This window comes from Lissotriton vulgaris, chromosome 12 (genome assembly GCF_964263255.1).
Source record: "Lissotriton vulgaris chromosome 12, aLisVul1.2, whole genome shotgun sequence".
Taxonomy (NCBI): domain Eukaryota; kingdom Metazoa; phylum Chordata; class Amphibia; order Caudata; family Salamandridae; genus Lissotriton; species Lissotriton vulgaris.
The window spans coordinates 357,746,480-357,764,041 of NC_141700.1; the positions used below are offsets into that span (position 1 = coordinate 357,746,480).

Sequence of the window (17,562 nt, forward strand, 5' to 3'; positions counted from 1 at the left end):
ATACACAACCAGTGTTGTATGATTAATAGATGTAGCATTTAGTGACCGCCCAAAACATAATGCACCCGTGGTTGGTGGTGTTTTCGAGTAAGAGGGGTCTAGGAAGATGGGGTGATTACTATTGAGTTCACATATCGGAAGTTAACTTCCTTGGTAAGGAACAAGCCACAGTTACCCAAGTAAGACTGCCATAATGAATTAAAAAACCCTATATTCGTTTGGCATAGAGTGCTCAGAGGTGGAGGAATCTACTGTGTTGGATCTCTCATACCATATCAGGAAGAAAAGGAAGGAGGACAACACGAATATTCATATGCTGCCTTCTATTACCGGAGGTATGTGGTATAGGGAGGGGAATCAACCTACACTGTCTGCTGAACTGGTACAGTGTGTGGTAACATGACTCTAACTGTTACGACGGATGATGAATGCTATGTAGTTGTTCATGATGTCTGCAGTAGCCACATTCATACCAAAAAGTCCACTTCGGTACTGGATTCGCAATGTTAAACATATTGTGGGAGTGGCTAACAGGATAGGAGTTAGAGCAAAGAAGTGTGTGTGTTTACAGTGCACTCCATGGCATATCTTCATTCAGCCCTTGGCTGTCTGTGGCAATCGGTGTATCCACTTCTGTTCTTTAAGGAATAGATTCTGTTTGGATTTGTCTGAGGTTGTTTCTAGAATCAGCCAAGAGATTGAGTCAGCCGTGTGGTTCCGTTCCACATAGTGTCTGCAAATTTTGGTGTTAATTTTCTTGCAACGGAAGTTGCTCCTATGTTCTGAGATGCTGGTTTTTATGGGGCAAGTGGTCATGCCCACATATTGCAGTTCACATGGGCATGTCAACAGATATATGCAATATGAAATATTGCCATTGGTGTGCCCCCCTAGTTCCCATGTGAAGGTGTCAGTCAAGGGGATCGTCTTATGTATAGATGTGAAAGGGCACGCACTGCAGGATCCACAAGGATAGTGTCCCCTAACAGGCGGTAGTTGCCACAAGGTGGTTTGTCTGATCGCATCCACTTTTTTGGGTCTTGTATGAATCAAGATGTCTTTAATATTCTTTGACCTCTGGAAGGCAAATCTGGGTTTTTCCAGGTTCAAGGTACCTGTGTTGAGGATAGGCCAGTGCCGTTTGATAATCTTCCTGATATCATTGGACGCTGGAGAAAGTGTATTAACCCATGAACCCTAAATTATTTTTATTGCACTAACACATTACTCAGCACTGAACCCTAAAAAAACCCTACACTACCCATCCCTCAATTAAAAAAAAAACCTTACTGACCATATAGACTACTGACCCTGAACCCTAAAAATCCCTACTAATCCTGTAGACTATATATGCTTGAAAAATAAAATTCTCTTACCACAAGCCCCAAACAAATACATTTTTTATTATCTTATATCTTCTATAAATATATATATTTTTAAAGTTGAGATTGTTCTGTACTTTTTATTATCTATTACATTTTTAATGACCTAATATATAATTTACCAAAAATGTACATTCATTTTTATTAGTAAGTTATTATTATATTGAAATATTAAATATATTACTTAATTTGTTATAACAAATTAACAAAAAGCTATTCATTTTTAAATATTTTAAATTCACCTTTCATTCTCATTAAATACATGTAGGTATTTATGTAAATATTTAGCCACATATGTATGTATATATACATAAAGATACTTAGATATATAGACACATTTGTGTTATAAACATATATGTAAAATGAATTGCTATCAATTGAAAAAGACTTACCTGCAAAGACAAACACTGTGATAAATAAAACATGGATAATACTGTTTCCTATTAAAAAAAAAATTCAAAATGGTAATAGCAAACACTATTATTCATGTTTTTTTATGTTGATTTCAGAATATCATTGGTTGTAAATACTGGTTCAGTGCACTCTAATTGATTATAGGTGCATAAAGTAACATATCGGACAAAAGGAAAAATTTCCTAAGATTTCTAGGAGATCAGAGCCACAGTCTCTCTTCAGTTGAGTAGGGCTTGGATGTCATCGGTAGCCGCGATGAGGGCTGTCTCATTGCCGTGGTTGATACAGGATCCGGATTGGGAGAAGTTGAGTTATTCAAATATGATTATGTTTGATCCGTTGCTTTTTACATTAAATGTGCTATAGAAGTCACTTTATTATCAGTTATTTGTAGGGTGTAATGCTTCAAAAGCCTCCTCTCATATAAAAAAATACCAACACTATGTTTAATGTGTTAGGAATTTATTAAGGGATGCTGGCAGTTCTCGCACCACTTGCTGCTGCTTTATTGCACTTTAAGGAAATTGCAATTAAAGAACAGCAAAAGCGTATTATATATAGTGGATGTACATTACAGAAGTTCATGAAGCTGATTTCTTCTTTCTCAGCATTTTGAAGTTCAATGACCAAATGTAATATTACACTGACTTACAAGTGAGTGGCTTCAGTGTGCTACACTTATATGTCTCATCCATCTGTTCAACACTGCAAATTAGTGATCTAAGAAATAGTCTTTGACATGGTCTCAACCACCTTGGTGACCAGAAATGGTTCAGATTGTGAAAGTGAATGATTTACCCTTTCACGCACTCGGCACAGAATGACAGAAGTTTGTCATCTACATACGTAAAGGTTTCCTGTGTGGGTATAGTGAGCAAGCTCTGATGTAGGGAACGGAGGACAAGATAGTAGCAGCTTCTCTGGCTTATTAAAATAATCAGAATTGGGAATGAGTCTCTTCTAGAGTGTGACAGCTGATCAATAGTGATCATGCTTCATATCATGTGAAATTGCACTTTCCTGGATGTTGGCAGTGGGTGAAGAGGGATCACTGGGAAGAGAACCTTGAATTGCACGACACTGGCTGCTCATTGTCAACCAAGCGTGATCAATAGCCACAGAAGTTTAAATTGTTGACTTCCTTCTGCTTTCAGCTAATGAATGGCATCTTATAGCATGAAATCTGGAATTGCTGTATTCTTGCACCCAATGACAAAAGCTCAGTATTTTTAGAACCTAGAATTCCATTACTCTGGCTCTTGGCAACCTGCCGTCATTATGCACAGAATCTGGAATTCTACTTTTCTGGATGCCAGTGAAAGGTAATCAATAGGCGTAGAATATTTAATGTCCTCTTCTGGCTTTGTGCAGCCAGCAAAGACTGATTAGATTGCACAGATTTTGGATGTGTACTCTTCTGGAGGATGGAAGGCAGTGAAAATGATAATTAATCATAGAATTGGGAGCACCATCTCCCCTAGACATGTACTGATCTGGTGCATATTGAGCACAGAGATGACTCTTCAGCGAACACCAAAGGCATTACTGTACTCACTACCTGGAACTGCACTGTCCTGGTAGCTAGTGAAGTGTAATCGCTGTGTCAGCCAGCGAAGCACGTTCACTATGCACATTATTGTGAACACACTTCAGAACACTGGCAGCCTGATAGCCGCTGAAGGGCAGTCATTAAGCACAATATCATGAATCACACTCTTCAACCTGTGGGCACCCCACAAAGGGTGATCACTATGCACATTATGGTGAATCCCACTATTAAGGCTGCTGGTATCCAGAGAAGGGCGATCGCCATGCACATTATCGCAACAAAACAAACTCTCCGTGCTGCTGGCAGCCAGTGAAAGGTGATCACTAGGCACATTATCATGAGTTCCACGCTTCAAGCTGATGGCAGTCAGTGAAGGACGACCATTATGCACATTATCATGAATCGCAGTATCCAAGCTACGGGAAGCTCGTGAAGGGCGACCACCATATACATTATCTCCTTGAGACCCTCACGGGTGAGTAGCGCGCTTTAAAAAAAACCCTGATTGATTGATTATCGTTAATTTATACTCTGAAGGCTGCTGACAGCCAGTAAAGGATCATCATATGCACATTATCGTGAACTGTGTGACTGCTTGCAACGAGTGAAGGGTGGTCACTATGCATCGCTATTGGGAATTGAACTCTTCAGGCTCCAGGCAGCCAATGAAGGCGATCACTATGCACATGATTGTGAATTGCATTCTTCAGGCTGCTGGCAGCCAGTGAAGGGATTTCACCATGCAGTGAATCTAGAATAACCCTCTTCTAGCTATGTTCAGCCTGTGAGGATGAAGAGCATGCATTGAATGAGGAACAACCCTCTTCTGGCAGGCAGTGAAGATTGGTCCCAGTGTAGAGGTGTGCTCTTGCCTGTCAACAGCCATCTGAGTTTGCTACTGAGGTCTGAACCTACTGCAGCCCTCTGGAGTTTGCCACATCATCAGCCCTGCCAAGATGCCCACGTCCATGTGTGTTGTGCTGCTCCCTCCAGTCCAGATATTTTGTGTGTGTGACTTGTAGTCTTGTTTACTCCAATAAAACACGACTACAAGTCCCAGAATTCCAGAATTCAAAGGAAAAAACCTGAAGCGGAGTAGCACATCACGCATGGACCATGGAAACTAGGCTGCTATGCATCATTGACCACTGTTAAAGCCCCCTCGCTATGCTTATAACTTGAGCCGTTAATCAAAGCCAAATTCTAAGCTGTGCCTCACAATCCATCTCCATCTCCTTCTCCGGCAGCAGACGTGTTACAACATATCTGACCCTTCTGGAAAAAAAATATATATGTGTATACACGAAATATATATTCATGTATGTATGTGTGTGTATATATATATATATATATACACACATATATATACATATACATATATATCTATATATATTTATATATATATATATATATATATATATATATATATATATATATATATATATATATATATATATATATATATATATATATATATATATATATTCAATTCCTATTTTTCCTTCAGCCGCTTACATTCACCATGAAGCGACAACAGCACTGATCAGTAAGATCCACTACCTTTTTATTATTTTTCTATTTCATTCTCACAAAAGTGCTCCGTGCTAATAGTGTCCCGCCGACGCGTTTCGGCAAAAATCTATCTATCTATCTATCTATCTATCTATCTATCTATCTATCTATCTATCTATCTATCTATCTATCTATCTATCTATCTATCTATCTATCTATCTATCTATCTATCTATCTATCTATCTATCTATCTATCTCATACACAAAAGTAACAGCTAATCCCTTGTGTGGATCAACGGTGCAGCTGCGGCTGCTTTCCATTTCTGAAGAGGAACAGAGGGCTGACACTCTTCAGCAGATAATTTCATAATAATTTTATATTTTGCAGATCTGACCCGTGGTGCCCCCGGGCTTTCCCGAAGTTAGCGCGAGGCTTTACGGATTCGAGCACAAATGCTCGGAAGGCGCAATGACACAGAAGGGCGATTAGGAATGCTAATGAGATACAGAAGTATAAAAGCAGCGCCGCGGGGGTGGGAAAACAAGGACCTTCTGCACAATAAAATCACTAAAGGAACTTGAAGTCACAGGACCTTGGATCTTGAGCGGTGCTCTGAATCACAAACAGGGAGCAGGGCGGCCATACCTCCAGCCATTCAATAATCCTTATCTTTTTATATCCTATTTCTGATGCTGTAAAAACCATGGATTACTGCGCGTGATCTCTTTTGTCTTGCTATTAATCCCGCGCTGATGCAGATGGCGCGCGGCTTTAACACATTGCGGATACTGACCTGCTTATCAAATGGCAGGTCCCTGTTCTACGGGTGGATTTTCCTCCCCCCACCCCGATAGATTTTTTTTTCAATTGCTGATGATAAACAGTTTTTTTTCCAGCTGCGGAGTTGCAGTTTCAGCTTTGCGCCACAGGCAAAAAAACACGCCACATTAACAAGGACAAGTCCCGGCCATCATCCCGTTTGAGTAAAATAGGTCAAAGGCGCCTCGCTTCATTCGCTTTTGGATTGAAATTGTATTCGGGGATATTTGTACAATCAGACAAAAAAACACAACAGAGCATAGACTAAACACTCACCAATCTGCAGGCCGTACAACGCCTGCAGCTGCTCAGAGAGATCACGATCATAATGTCGACATCTACTGAAACGTCCACATACGATATATTACCAACTTAAATATCGGGGCTGCGATTCACTTTGCAAATACGTTTGGCTGTCAGGGACATCTTAAGGATTTGGGGGGCCCCGGGCCAAACGTATTTTTCGGGTCCCTGTTCAGAACAGCTTTCAATTCCTGGTCCAATATCAACTCTTTCATGCCCTCTTCGACCAAGACACTGACAGAGCACAGGCACACTGATCCATATTCTAAATGTGTTTACATCTAAAGTTCAGGGAGAGTGAATTAAACAAATATATATTGTAACAGTAGCAGCTCACTAATATTACTGGAAATACTCTCGGTGACACCCCCACATTTCTCGTATGTAAGGTCCTGTTTTGAACTAAAAGAAACGTTTCTATGGATGTTGTGTAAAAAGTAAACACATTTCTCTGAAAAATGTCTGTAATAGACTCTTACACATTACTCACATGAAAATAAATTCAAGCCAAATAGTATTTAAAACAATCTGTTTAAAAAATATTCAAGGTCATCAGGGCAAGACTCTGCAGAACAGAGCTGGGTCCATCAGGTGGTCCCAAAAAGGCTGGGGCCCTTGGCCAGAGCTCACCCTGCCCATGCCTTAAAACGTCTCTGTTGGTTGTGGTCAAAATAGCAACTGATGTACCCCATATTGCTATTTTGTTCGTTCAAATTCAATACATTCCGATATGATTTGAAACTGAAATTTTAGTGTCGAGTTATGTACATGTCAAGATTTTGGAGTCCAGGCAGCCCGCTCTGACACATATGACCTGTAGACGAGAAATGTTTTCTTAATCCTTGGAGAAAGTTGTATTTTATTGAAAACATGCCCTATAGGGAAGGAGTTACGCTTTGTTAGTCTATCTCTTGAAAGTAGGTGATGTAGTTTCTCTTTCCCAGCCCTACTAGAGGGGGTTTTCCAATTAACGATGCATTCGTGATATTGGCAGCCCAGAAAAATATTTTTTTTTACCTGTAGAAAAGCAGTCAAGATGGTATTTTTCAGACTGGGAATTTAGGTAGGAGAAAACCAAATGTATTAATTTGTAGCGCTCCTGAAATTTGAGTATACAATTCACAAATATGTTGCTGTCAATCTTGTAGTACTCTTGACTTACTCCTGAATTCCAGGAGGGAGTAAGCCAGGATTAGTTGTGGAAGATTAAATCACGCATATTCATAGCAAAATCTTTTGGACTCAGGACCCAGGAGTAAGCCAGCAGTACTCCATCCTTGATTTCGGCAATAGAGTTAAGTGTAGTACAAGAGTCAGACACAACAACATTTCTGTGATTCAGGCCTGATGCTGTTACTGGTACAAGTTAACTCTGGCCATGACAAATGTCACAACAAAAGTGGCCATCGCAATCCCAAATTCAACTAAGCTTGCAATTTAAGGAAAACCAAATGTTCTGCTGAATTTCTTTCTTCAGAAGAAAGATGATATAAAAAATATAAAGGTTGTACTGAAGGAAAGGACTAGATCATGCAATGCACAGGGTGTAGGGTTAATTTGAAGCCAGGTGCAAAGAAAAGAAAACCAGGATCGCCTAGTCCCCCCAAAGAGGGTCATCTTGAAGACCCTATTCAAGAGATCGAGTGTGCCATAGGGTGAGTTTCTGGAATTTAAGAATCCAGAAAGGAAGTTTTATTCAGGGCCCCAGTACTCCCCATCATCAGGCAAAAATGTGGTAAGCCTCCAAGCATAATCAGCACCCCTACTTTAGTGGGGGAAAGAAAGAGGTCCATGCAGGTCACTTGGACCAAGACCAGGCAGAATAAATAATCCAAGTAGCTAAATGCGCCAAGATGTCAACTACAGTGGATCCAACTGACGGAAATAGTACACACTCTATCTTCTTACTGATGGGACACATGTATGAGCTCGAAGAATCTGAACAGGACCATAATTGTCCTTAGAGGAGTTACATCTTACCAACAAGATGGAGCCCAGTGCAGAGTCTGGAAAGTGGGATCTAAGGAAAGAGTTGCTGTGGCAAAAACTGCACTAATTATCTTTCACCGTCTTTTGATGCCCTAAGAGGGAAAAAGGTGAGGCCGGACTCACTGATGCAAGCTTGGGGTACCCCACCAGTAGGATGTCCCGCAGGAGCAATCCATTCTTTACCTCGTCCAGCTTGCAATGCTAACTAACTGGCAGGGAATTCATACATTCATGGTAATGGCAAAATGTAAGAATCTAATCCAGCATGGTAATATTTCTTTATCATTGTGGGGTTATTTTGTGTGGCTTTGCACTTGACAGAGTTAACAGCAATTAATAAATAAGGGATAGTTAAGTAATATGGACCTACGCTGAGATCAGGGGATTCTGCTGACAACATAAATCATAGGGAAAAAGGCTGATTGGTTTTGTAAATGTCACCAGAACGTCGAGAAGACAACAAAAGATGATATTGTACACGGTACCTCGATAAAAATAATGCTGGTAGAGAAAGTACAGAATAATTTGCGTTTTGCAATATAATTTACATATCTTTGTTGCATAATTTGGTCCTCCATGCCATTATCTTAGTAGCTCTGAAAATATTAAAGTTTTGAAGAGTGGTCTGGGGGGTGGTATTATAATGATGAAAATAGTATTTCACAGAGAACCATGAAATATATTCCATATGTCAAAGTTTCCTGTGAACTATGGGTTTTTATAGCACTGGATTCCATGCGGTCGCCAGTAGGTAGTTGTAGTTAGAACCTAGTTTCCATTGGGAAAGCGTTTTTTGATTTGCTAATAACTTTGGTATTGTTTGAAGAATCTTCATGAAATTCTCCAAACAAAACGTCTATCAAGGTTAACTCATATCCTGAAAGTTTGGGTGTGATTTGTCAAGTGGGGGCGGAGAAAAAAGGGGGGTCCAAAATAGTGTTTTCTCCATGTTACTATCCATAGGAAATTTTATTACAGGCCGAAGCCCAAACTGCTAAATGGACTTACACCAAATTTGGCAAAAAGGTAGCACTTAGATCAGAAAGCGACCTTTTTTTAAATGGTGTAAATCCGTTCAGTAGTTGTTGAGAAATTCAAAAATAAAAGTCTGAAAATCAATTTCCCATTTGAAACTTTAACCAAGGCTACAGCCCGAGCTGCTGAACAGGATTATACCAAATTTGGTAAAAAGGTAGCGCTTGGTTCAGAAAGCAACTTTTTTTTTTAATGGTGTAAATCCTTTCAGTAGTTGCTTAGAAATTAAAAAAAAAAAAGTTTTGATATCTGCAGCAGCGGTGGGTTTGCGCACCCTCCAGACCACAAGCTTCAAGGTGATTGGCTGCCAGCACTCCAAACCAGGAAGTGTTGGCAGCCATCTTGTGACTCCGTAGAACCAAGTCACAAGAAAAAAATAGAAAAAAGATTAAAAAGAAGAAAAGAGGGGCAGGGCAGAAACACCCTGACCCCCTAGGCCAGCTCAGGGTGGTCCCGCAAGGACCCCCAGGCCCCCCCAACTTTTAATTTTTTATTAAAATATCCGAATGCGCACTGGGTGCGCGAATCCGGATAAATAAAAATGAAGCGGGGGGCTCCCCCACTTCATTTAAATGAGCCAAAGGGTGGGCCAGGTCCTGGGGGCAATCCTATAATTATATTGTGGGGGCCTGCGGGGCCCCCGCAGCCCCGGGAACCGCCACCTCCCGGGGCTATGTAAATTAGGTGCAGGAGGGCACACGGCCCTTCTGCAGCCCAGTGGACTGCCACCTCCCCGGGGCTTGTTTTGTAAATAGTGGGAGGCCTCCGAGGCTCTTCTAAGCCCCGGGGACCGTTACCCCTGGGGCTTTAATTAAATATGCAAAGGCTCCTCATGGGCCCCCTGAAGCCCTGGGGACCACCACCTCCCCAGAGCTTTGAAAATAGAGGGAGGGGGCTGTGCGGCCCCCCTCCTGGAGCCCTTGAGGGCCCTGGGGATCATTACCCCCGAGGGCCGGCTCATGCACTGTCCCGGGGTACCCACCCCTGGGAGATTGCTGTATGCTATGGCAGGGTGGAGTAAGACTCCCGCCCTGTCATAGCAAACCCTGCTCTCGCTTCAATGAAGCAAAGCAGGATTGCTTTTGTGCAAGGGGAGCTGCATGTTAGCAGCTCCCCTTGCCCAAAAGCAATGCCGGTTCCCGCAGGAGGCGGGGAGCCGGTGGGACCGTGGGACCGTGGGGGCATTGGGGCTCCCCCCACAGTTCCGAATGAAGAGGCCAGGACCCGGGGAATGGGTTCCCCGGGGCCAGAAGTGGACAAAGGAAGGGGGACCACACGGCCCCCCCTTCCTAATTATTAATAAAAACATTAAAGAATTGGGCATGCCCCAGGTGATGAGGTCCTCGGGGCAAATATAAATTAATGGAAGTGGACAGGTTTTTTTAGAAAAGTTTGGAGTGGCGATCCTAACGTGGTGCTCAGCACGGCCCCCTAGTGTGAACGCGCTGGGTGCGCAGCTCTCTGCGCGACCCCATAGTGTGAACGTGCTAGGTGTATGGCTTTCAGCGTGGCCTCCTAATTTGAACACGCTAGGTGCGCGGCTCTCAGCGCGGCACCCGAGTACTTCACAGGTCTTTAAAAGACCATTTACATGTAAATGAGGCTTTGTTGTGTTTTCAACCCTTCTTAAAGCCCCTGCATCTCCACTCTGCCTATGACTGGATGAATTAGCCCCACCCGAAATTTTTATCAGCCTCTCCCGAAATTTGCCTCTAGTTGCGCCCCTGACTGGCGTACGTCGGCTTTGCCCACTCCGCTTACGCTCACAGAATTCCGAGGATTCTATCCGCCGTATGTCAATGATCCAGCTGTGGGGCTGCATCATTGACAGGACAGGAATCTTCCAGACAGGATTTTGGCCCTTTTATTACCGGTGCTCCAAGGACCCTGCAGCTCACTTTAGGGGTTTCAGTAGAAGGGGATCCAGGGATCCAACAGTCAGAATTCCTTGATACAGAGATTAACGACTTGGGAGGGTATCCACTGATTGAGAATGCAGTATTCCACAATGAGAATTCCAAGCTCCTGGACTCGGTTTTCCAGGCATCTGTGCGGTATTCCAGCTAGCCAGTGGCCCAGATTTTAGTGGGCGGGAACCCAGGGTACTAGAGCAAAGGCTGTCGGGATCCCGTAACAAAGAAGGTGGGAGCCTCAGGAACCGTGTGTAGCGTTGGCTCTCCTGAGGCTTTGTTTGCAATTCTGATGCTCCACCGAGGTTGCTGCTGGTTGGCAGCCAATTAGAGCCAAGTTTGTGCTCAGGGGTTAGATTCCGCCAACATATGTACTTATTGAATCACTCCGCCAATCCCCAAGCACTTATAAATTTACCATACACTCTCCTTGCAGTACTCTAATCATCCAGTCTCTACCCATGTACTCATAGAATGACCCAGACAAAGTTGCTTAGCAGAGGTCTTCCCCACTGCCAAAGGTAACATGGTTGCGTGCGCAGTCAACAGTAAAATGTAATGTGGTAGGGCCCAGGGCCATCATGCACACATAATGAACACACAGACACAGTTAGATAGATAGTGGAACTGGCTACAGGCACATGCTCTCGGCCCCTTTTTATTAACAGGGTCACATGTCCAGTGACGTCTGTGGTGGATGCGTATGGGGTTAGTGTAAGCCAGCCCTCAGGGAAAGGTTGGTGCTGGCAACAACTACAACAGTGATCATCGGATCACACACAGAGATTCAATCATTAAGGGTCCCCGACTTGTGGTGCACTAAAGTAGGGGCACCAGATTTTAAATCACACACAAAAGATTGTATTGTAAAGGGTCCATGACTTGTGGTGCACTGAGGTAGGAGCACCAGAGATGAGCATGCTCATGTGAAGAAATTGTTAATGTCCCTTCTGGATATTCTTGCTGCCTGAGGTGACATCGTTGCGTCCAGTGTCTACAGCACGAAAGTCAATTATAAAGGGTCCATGAGTTGTGATGCACAGAGTTAGTGGCACCTGAAGCTCAGCAAGTGCACAGCCAGCGATGATGGCATATCCTTGCAGGACAGGATTGGATTGGATATGTGTGAGACCTGCTGACTGCAGTGTAGGCCGGAGGCAGCGGTCAGCAAGGGCCCTCAACCACGTGGTGTTGACTTGTGGTGCACTGAGTTAGTGGCAACATTGGCGCTCAGTGTGTGTGCAGCCAGTGATAATACGTGGTTCGGACGGGCCGCACTGGGAGCATTGTCTGTTGCCTGCTGGACTGTGTCATCTCCAATCATGACTCAATCTGAATTGTGAGCCCTGCTGTCCGCAGTGTAGATGGGAGGCAGTAGTCAGCACAGATATCGAGGAATGCTTTTTGTCACTTCTTCTTGACAAAATCCGAGGACATAGAGTGCAGTATGGTTTAGGGCCTCTTTTTACGTGCATGTTATGTTAGCGTGGCTTATTAGAAGTTTAAACGCCATTTTACCTTTTGCTGCTTTTTGCACACAACACTGCTTAGCTGTTTTTGCAAGTTAGCTTTCACGAAGGTCTATACATGAGAAAAGGTTTGTTTTTCATCATCTCTAGACATACATCGTGTCCCCAGACTGTACAGTGAGTGCTGAGCTGCCAAGGCTATCATAACATGTGAGCCTGTTTATCGGCATGTCTGTCTAACACATTCTAGACACAACATTTTAGCAGCTGCGAGCCAAGCAAGATTCTGGCGCCTTTAACATAGCACACTTGCCATATTTTCACACACTCCAGAGATGCAGAGAGCCTTGCTAATCCAGATGTATTTTACACTTATTGAGTGGAAAGGTAATGAGGTCCCCAAAACAAGCTCAAGAGACCTTCTTTAGTTTATAATACATAGTTCCTATATAGGGTGGGTGTTAAAACTAAGCACTATATCACCTGTTTGCACTATCATTGTAATATGATTCCTCCTTTTGTATTTTATGGAGTTGTAACCATGCTGACCATATTATTTTTAATTATATTTCTGCTTATGTTGACTAAAATACTGCGCATGAGATCACGTCGTTAAAATAAATATTTTAACCTTACTGTGTCTCTTTTTTACTCCTGGTGTGGACTGGTATGAGAGTATAACAAAAGAGTGTTCTCACTTCCCACCATTTCTGAGATGGTCCTAAGTCACATGTTCTAGGTTGTCTAATCATTGGTTACTTTGCTAGAGAACGATGAGCTAATGTGACACTGATGCTAGCTGGTTGGAGTTTTCTAGGTACTGATGTGAGTTTCTGGTACACCGCAATTCACTAATGTCCTAGGTCTCTGTGCACAGTTCTGTGTATGAGCAGAAATCCTTGCACCATGGCGCCGCCAATGGGTGAGGTCTTATTGTGAGACACTTTTTGTTTTTATTGCAGAATTATAAACCATTGCATACAATAAATCAACCAGCACACTCATGGTGTCCCCCCACATAGTTCGAATAACATAGTGTATACACAGCCATTCAGCCCGTATCCCGGGGGCCGGGCGGCATAACGTTCTAGATTGCCAGTAAGACATCACAGTGCGCATCCCTGAGGGACAATGGTCGAAAACCGTTCATGTATCTGCATTTTACCCCACAAACCCCTAACTCAGCCCCAACACCGTCCAACACAAGCTAACAGCCCCGTCTAGTGATGATACTGCGATCCCGCCCCCCAGACCCTGTGGGGTCCTGTCGCGATAGAGCCATGCGCCCCCGTCCCTGCACCGCTATCTGTATATGCTCCACAACCGTAGAGGCGTTCACGGGCCAGTAGTTCCTCTGTTCCCAACCTGGATCCCGGTGTATAACCCTCCCCTCAACAGCCCTAGTACAACACCTGCGCCCTCCCCCCCTGCAACCGCTAATGATGTGTGCCGTGCCCCTAACTCCGGTATGGGTTCCGCTACAGATCTATTTGTACCTCCACCCTCGCAAGCCTCGCAGTGTCCTCATGTCTCAACCATTCAATCCTCATCGTCCACCAGGGAGTCATGCAGGGCTTGCACTATCAGTTCCCACGCCCGTGCTGATTCCAGGCTCTTTTCGTTGTCCAGCTTGACTGCTTGTCTCATACGGAGCACACTCTCGTATTCAGACCACCTTAGCAATTCATTCATCCACCTCCTCACCGACGGCCCCTCCCTGGACTTCCAGTGCCAGGTGATCTCCCTTTGCGCCAATATCAGCCCCAGGTCTATAAATTTGCTTGTCACCTTAGTGTTTTTTGTATGTGGGAACCAGAGCAACAAGCACGCCACCATATCAAACTCCACCTCCCTATCGGTCACTGCATTGAGGAGTTCTCCAACCTCCACCCAGTAATCCTCCAGTTTCGGGCAGCCCCATAACAGATGATCCAGATCTGCCTCCAACGCCATGCATCTCGGACACCGCGCCTCCTGTACCTGAAAGTATCGTTTGATTTTCTCCGGCATCAAATAGGCCCTATGTAAGACATAAAAGTGCACCTGCTGAAAGCGCACGTTCCTTGTGCCCTTCCACGTACGCTTAAGGATATGACCCCACACCGTGTCCGGAATGGGCCTGCCTACGCTCACCTCCCATTTCGCTTTCAGGCCCAAGAGCGGTTCCAACCCCTCAAGCAACATCCTACTATGGAGGCAGGTCACCGCTTTAAAGGTGCCGGCGGCCATCACTACATACTGGCAAGCCATAGTCGTGCCCGGTTCGATGAGCCCCTCTCTCCAATGCTTCTGCATGGCCGCCACCACAGCCGCGTGCAGGAGGAAGCTCCCTTCCGGCAGCCCAAACTGTTCTTGTAGTGTGCGGAAGGGTACCAACGTTCCATCAACGTACAAGTCCCCTACCACTTGCAGTCCCAGCTCCTCCCACTCCGCCAATGGTGCCCAGTCGCCCCCATGCGGGAGCGCAGTCAGCATGCCTATCGGTATCTCCGGGGCATACGGCCGGGCCGCCTTCGCCCTTCTCAGGCGCCTCTGCCTACACAACCTGAGCGTCCGCTCCTCCATAGTAAGGCCTCACAAGTCCAGTTTCTGCTGCATAATGATATAGGCCAAGACATGGCGCTGTATCCCTTGCTCTCGATCACATTCCGGTCCTCTAAACACCCTAGCCACATGCTGTGTGAGAACCTGAAGCTGCGTGGCTAAATAATACAACTCAAAGTCCGGGACGGCCATCCCCCCTCAAGCTTAGGACGGAGCAGCGTGTTAAGTGCCACTCTAGGGCGGCCGTGCTCCCATAGGAAGTCAATGATCATCATCCGCAGATCCCTGAAGACCCTCTGGGGAATCCAAATGGGCAGCGTGCGAAAATAGTACAAGAGCCGCGGAAGCGCCACCATCTTCAACAGAGCCACCCTACCCAACACCGACAGGGGGAGGGACGCCCAAAAAGACATGCAACCTCTCAGGGCCCGTACACACCGCCCAATATTGCCCTCTAATAAGTCCGCTACCTCGTGGTAAACACGGACTCCCAGATAAGTAAGACAAGATGGCTCCCAGACCACCCCTATATCACGTGCGGGGCAGGGCGTGGTCGCTCGAAGCGGGAAGACACACGTCTTTGTCCAATTAACCCTGAGGCCCGAAAACCGGCCAAACTCAGACAGCATCTCCATCGCTCCTTCCAGAGCCCGGTCCGTATCCTCCATATATAGTAGTAAATCATCCGCGTACAATGATATGTAGTGCAGCTGGCCACCTCTCGCAATCCCTGCGTACATATCTCCCGACCTGGCTCGTGCCGCTAGTGGTTCCATCGCCAGTGCAAACAGGAGAGGAGAAAGGGAACACCCCTGTCTCGTCCCCCTACCAACAGGATAAGCCGCTGATACCAGATTGCCCAGTCGTACTCGCGCCGTCGCCGAGGAGTATAACACCTTCGTCCATTTGCGAAACCCTTCACCTATGCCGAACTTTACTAGGACTTCATCCAAATACACCCATTCCAAACTATCGAAAACCTTCTCAATGTCCACAGACAGCACCGCCTGGGTGCCGTCCGTTTCCACCGTGCCATCCAGTATGCCTATCAGACGGCGAATATTTAATGCCGTACTCCTCGTGGGGATAAACCCCGCTTGGTCCCTGTGCACCAGGCTGGTCATGTGTGGGGCCAACCTGGCGGCCAAGATCAGGCTTAGTATCTTATAGTCCACCGTCAGCATGGACAGGGGCCTGTAAGACCTCACATCAGTCGCTTCCCTGCCGGGCTTCAACAACGGCACTATCAATGCCTCCCTCAACGATCCGGGCAAATTCCCTAGCCTGTGAGCCTCCTCATACACCACCATTAATCTGGGCGCCAAGCTATCAGCATACTTCTGGTAGAATTCTATGGGCAGGCCATCCACCCCGGGTGTCTTATTCCTCGCCATGTGTTTAATGGCCGCCCAAATCTCGGCCAGCGTGGCAGGTCCCCCCAAGTCCTTCGCACCGTCATCATCAGGCACCGGAAGCTGCACTGACTCCAAATATTCCGCTATTTCGGACGCCCCCACTCCTACCTGACTCTCGTACAACTCAGCATAGTAGGCCCTAAAGCACTCCAGTACCGCCGTTTGGGAGTAGACCGCCTCCCCCAGATCATTTTTGATGCTCAAGACCGGGCAGCCTCTGAGTTCAGGATTAGCGAGTCTAGCCAGTAACGTGCCCACCTTATCCCTCTCATCATGAGCTCTAATGGCATATTGTCTATAGTCATAGCTCCGTAACCGTTCGGTTTCGGTGGCCACCACCTCTTTGGCTTCCAGCAGCCGGGTCTGTAGATCCGGCCGGTTCAGCCTACGCCGCTCCAAATCCCTCAATTTCTCCTCCGCACTGGCAAGCGCACTCAGCACCGATGTTCGAGCATTCGAGAACCGCCCCAAGCATACTCCTCTCACCACCACTTTCATAGCGTCCCATTCAGTGGACCTACAGGAAGCTGTCCCCTCATTCTCGCCAAAATACTGATCTATGCCCCGCTGGACTGCGTCACCGAACACCGAGTCCTCCACGGTGTCGGGCCGGAGCCGCCATGTTGGTATCGCGGAGCGTGCTCTCTGCCATTGGATATGCATCAGCAAAGGATTGTGATCCGATATGGTCCTGGCCAGATACTCCGTATGGGAGACCAATGGGGCTAAGGACCCGCTGCACAATACCGAATCTATCCTCACATGCAAGGCGTGGAGGGCTGAAAAAAATGAATAGTCCCTACTATCCCGGTGCTGTTCCCGCCACACATCCAGCAATCCCCACCTTTCCTGCCAATCCTTCCTATGTGCGGCTAACTTACGTACAGGGGAATCAACGAGTGGCGGGTGGGATCTATCCAAGGCCACATCTGTGATCGAGTTAAAGTCCCCCCCCAGTATCAGAGGCCCCGCTAAGAAAGAGGCCAAGGATCCAGATAGACCATCAAAGAAGCGGGCCTGAGCAACATTTGGGGCGTAAATGCAGCTGAATACCACATCCCGGCCATACAACCTCCCCTCCACCGCCACATATCTGCCCTCAGGATCCACCACTTGATTCAGCACCTGGAACGGTATCCCCGCCCGCACCTATATCAGTACCCCTCTAGCAAACGCGGAGTAAGTAGTGCCAAAGACCTGACCCGCCACCTCTTCTGTAG

At 45.8% G+C, this 17,562-nt stretch overlaps 1 long non-coding RNA gene across 1 annotated transcript in view; it reads left to right on the forward strand.

Moving 5' to 3' along the window:
• Positions 1–218: 218 nt before the first annotated feature.
• Positions 219–17,562, forward strand: part of LOC147674056 (uncharacterized) — a 54,166-nt gene continuing 36,822 nt past the window's right edge. Inside the window, exon 1 of the long non-coding RNA XR_015302546.1 lies at positions 219–335. This is a non-coding gene — a long non-coding RNA (uncharacterized LOC147674056). The remainder of the gene's footprint in view (positions 336–17,562) is intronic.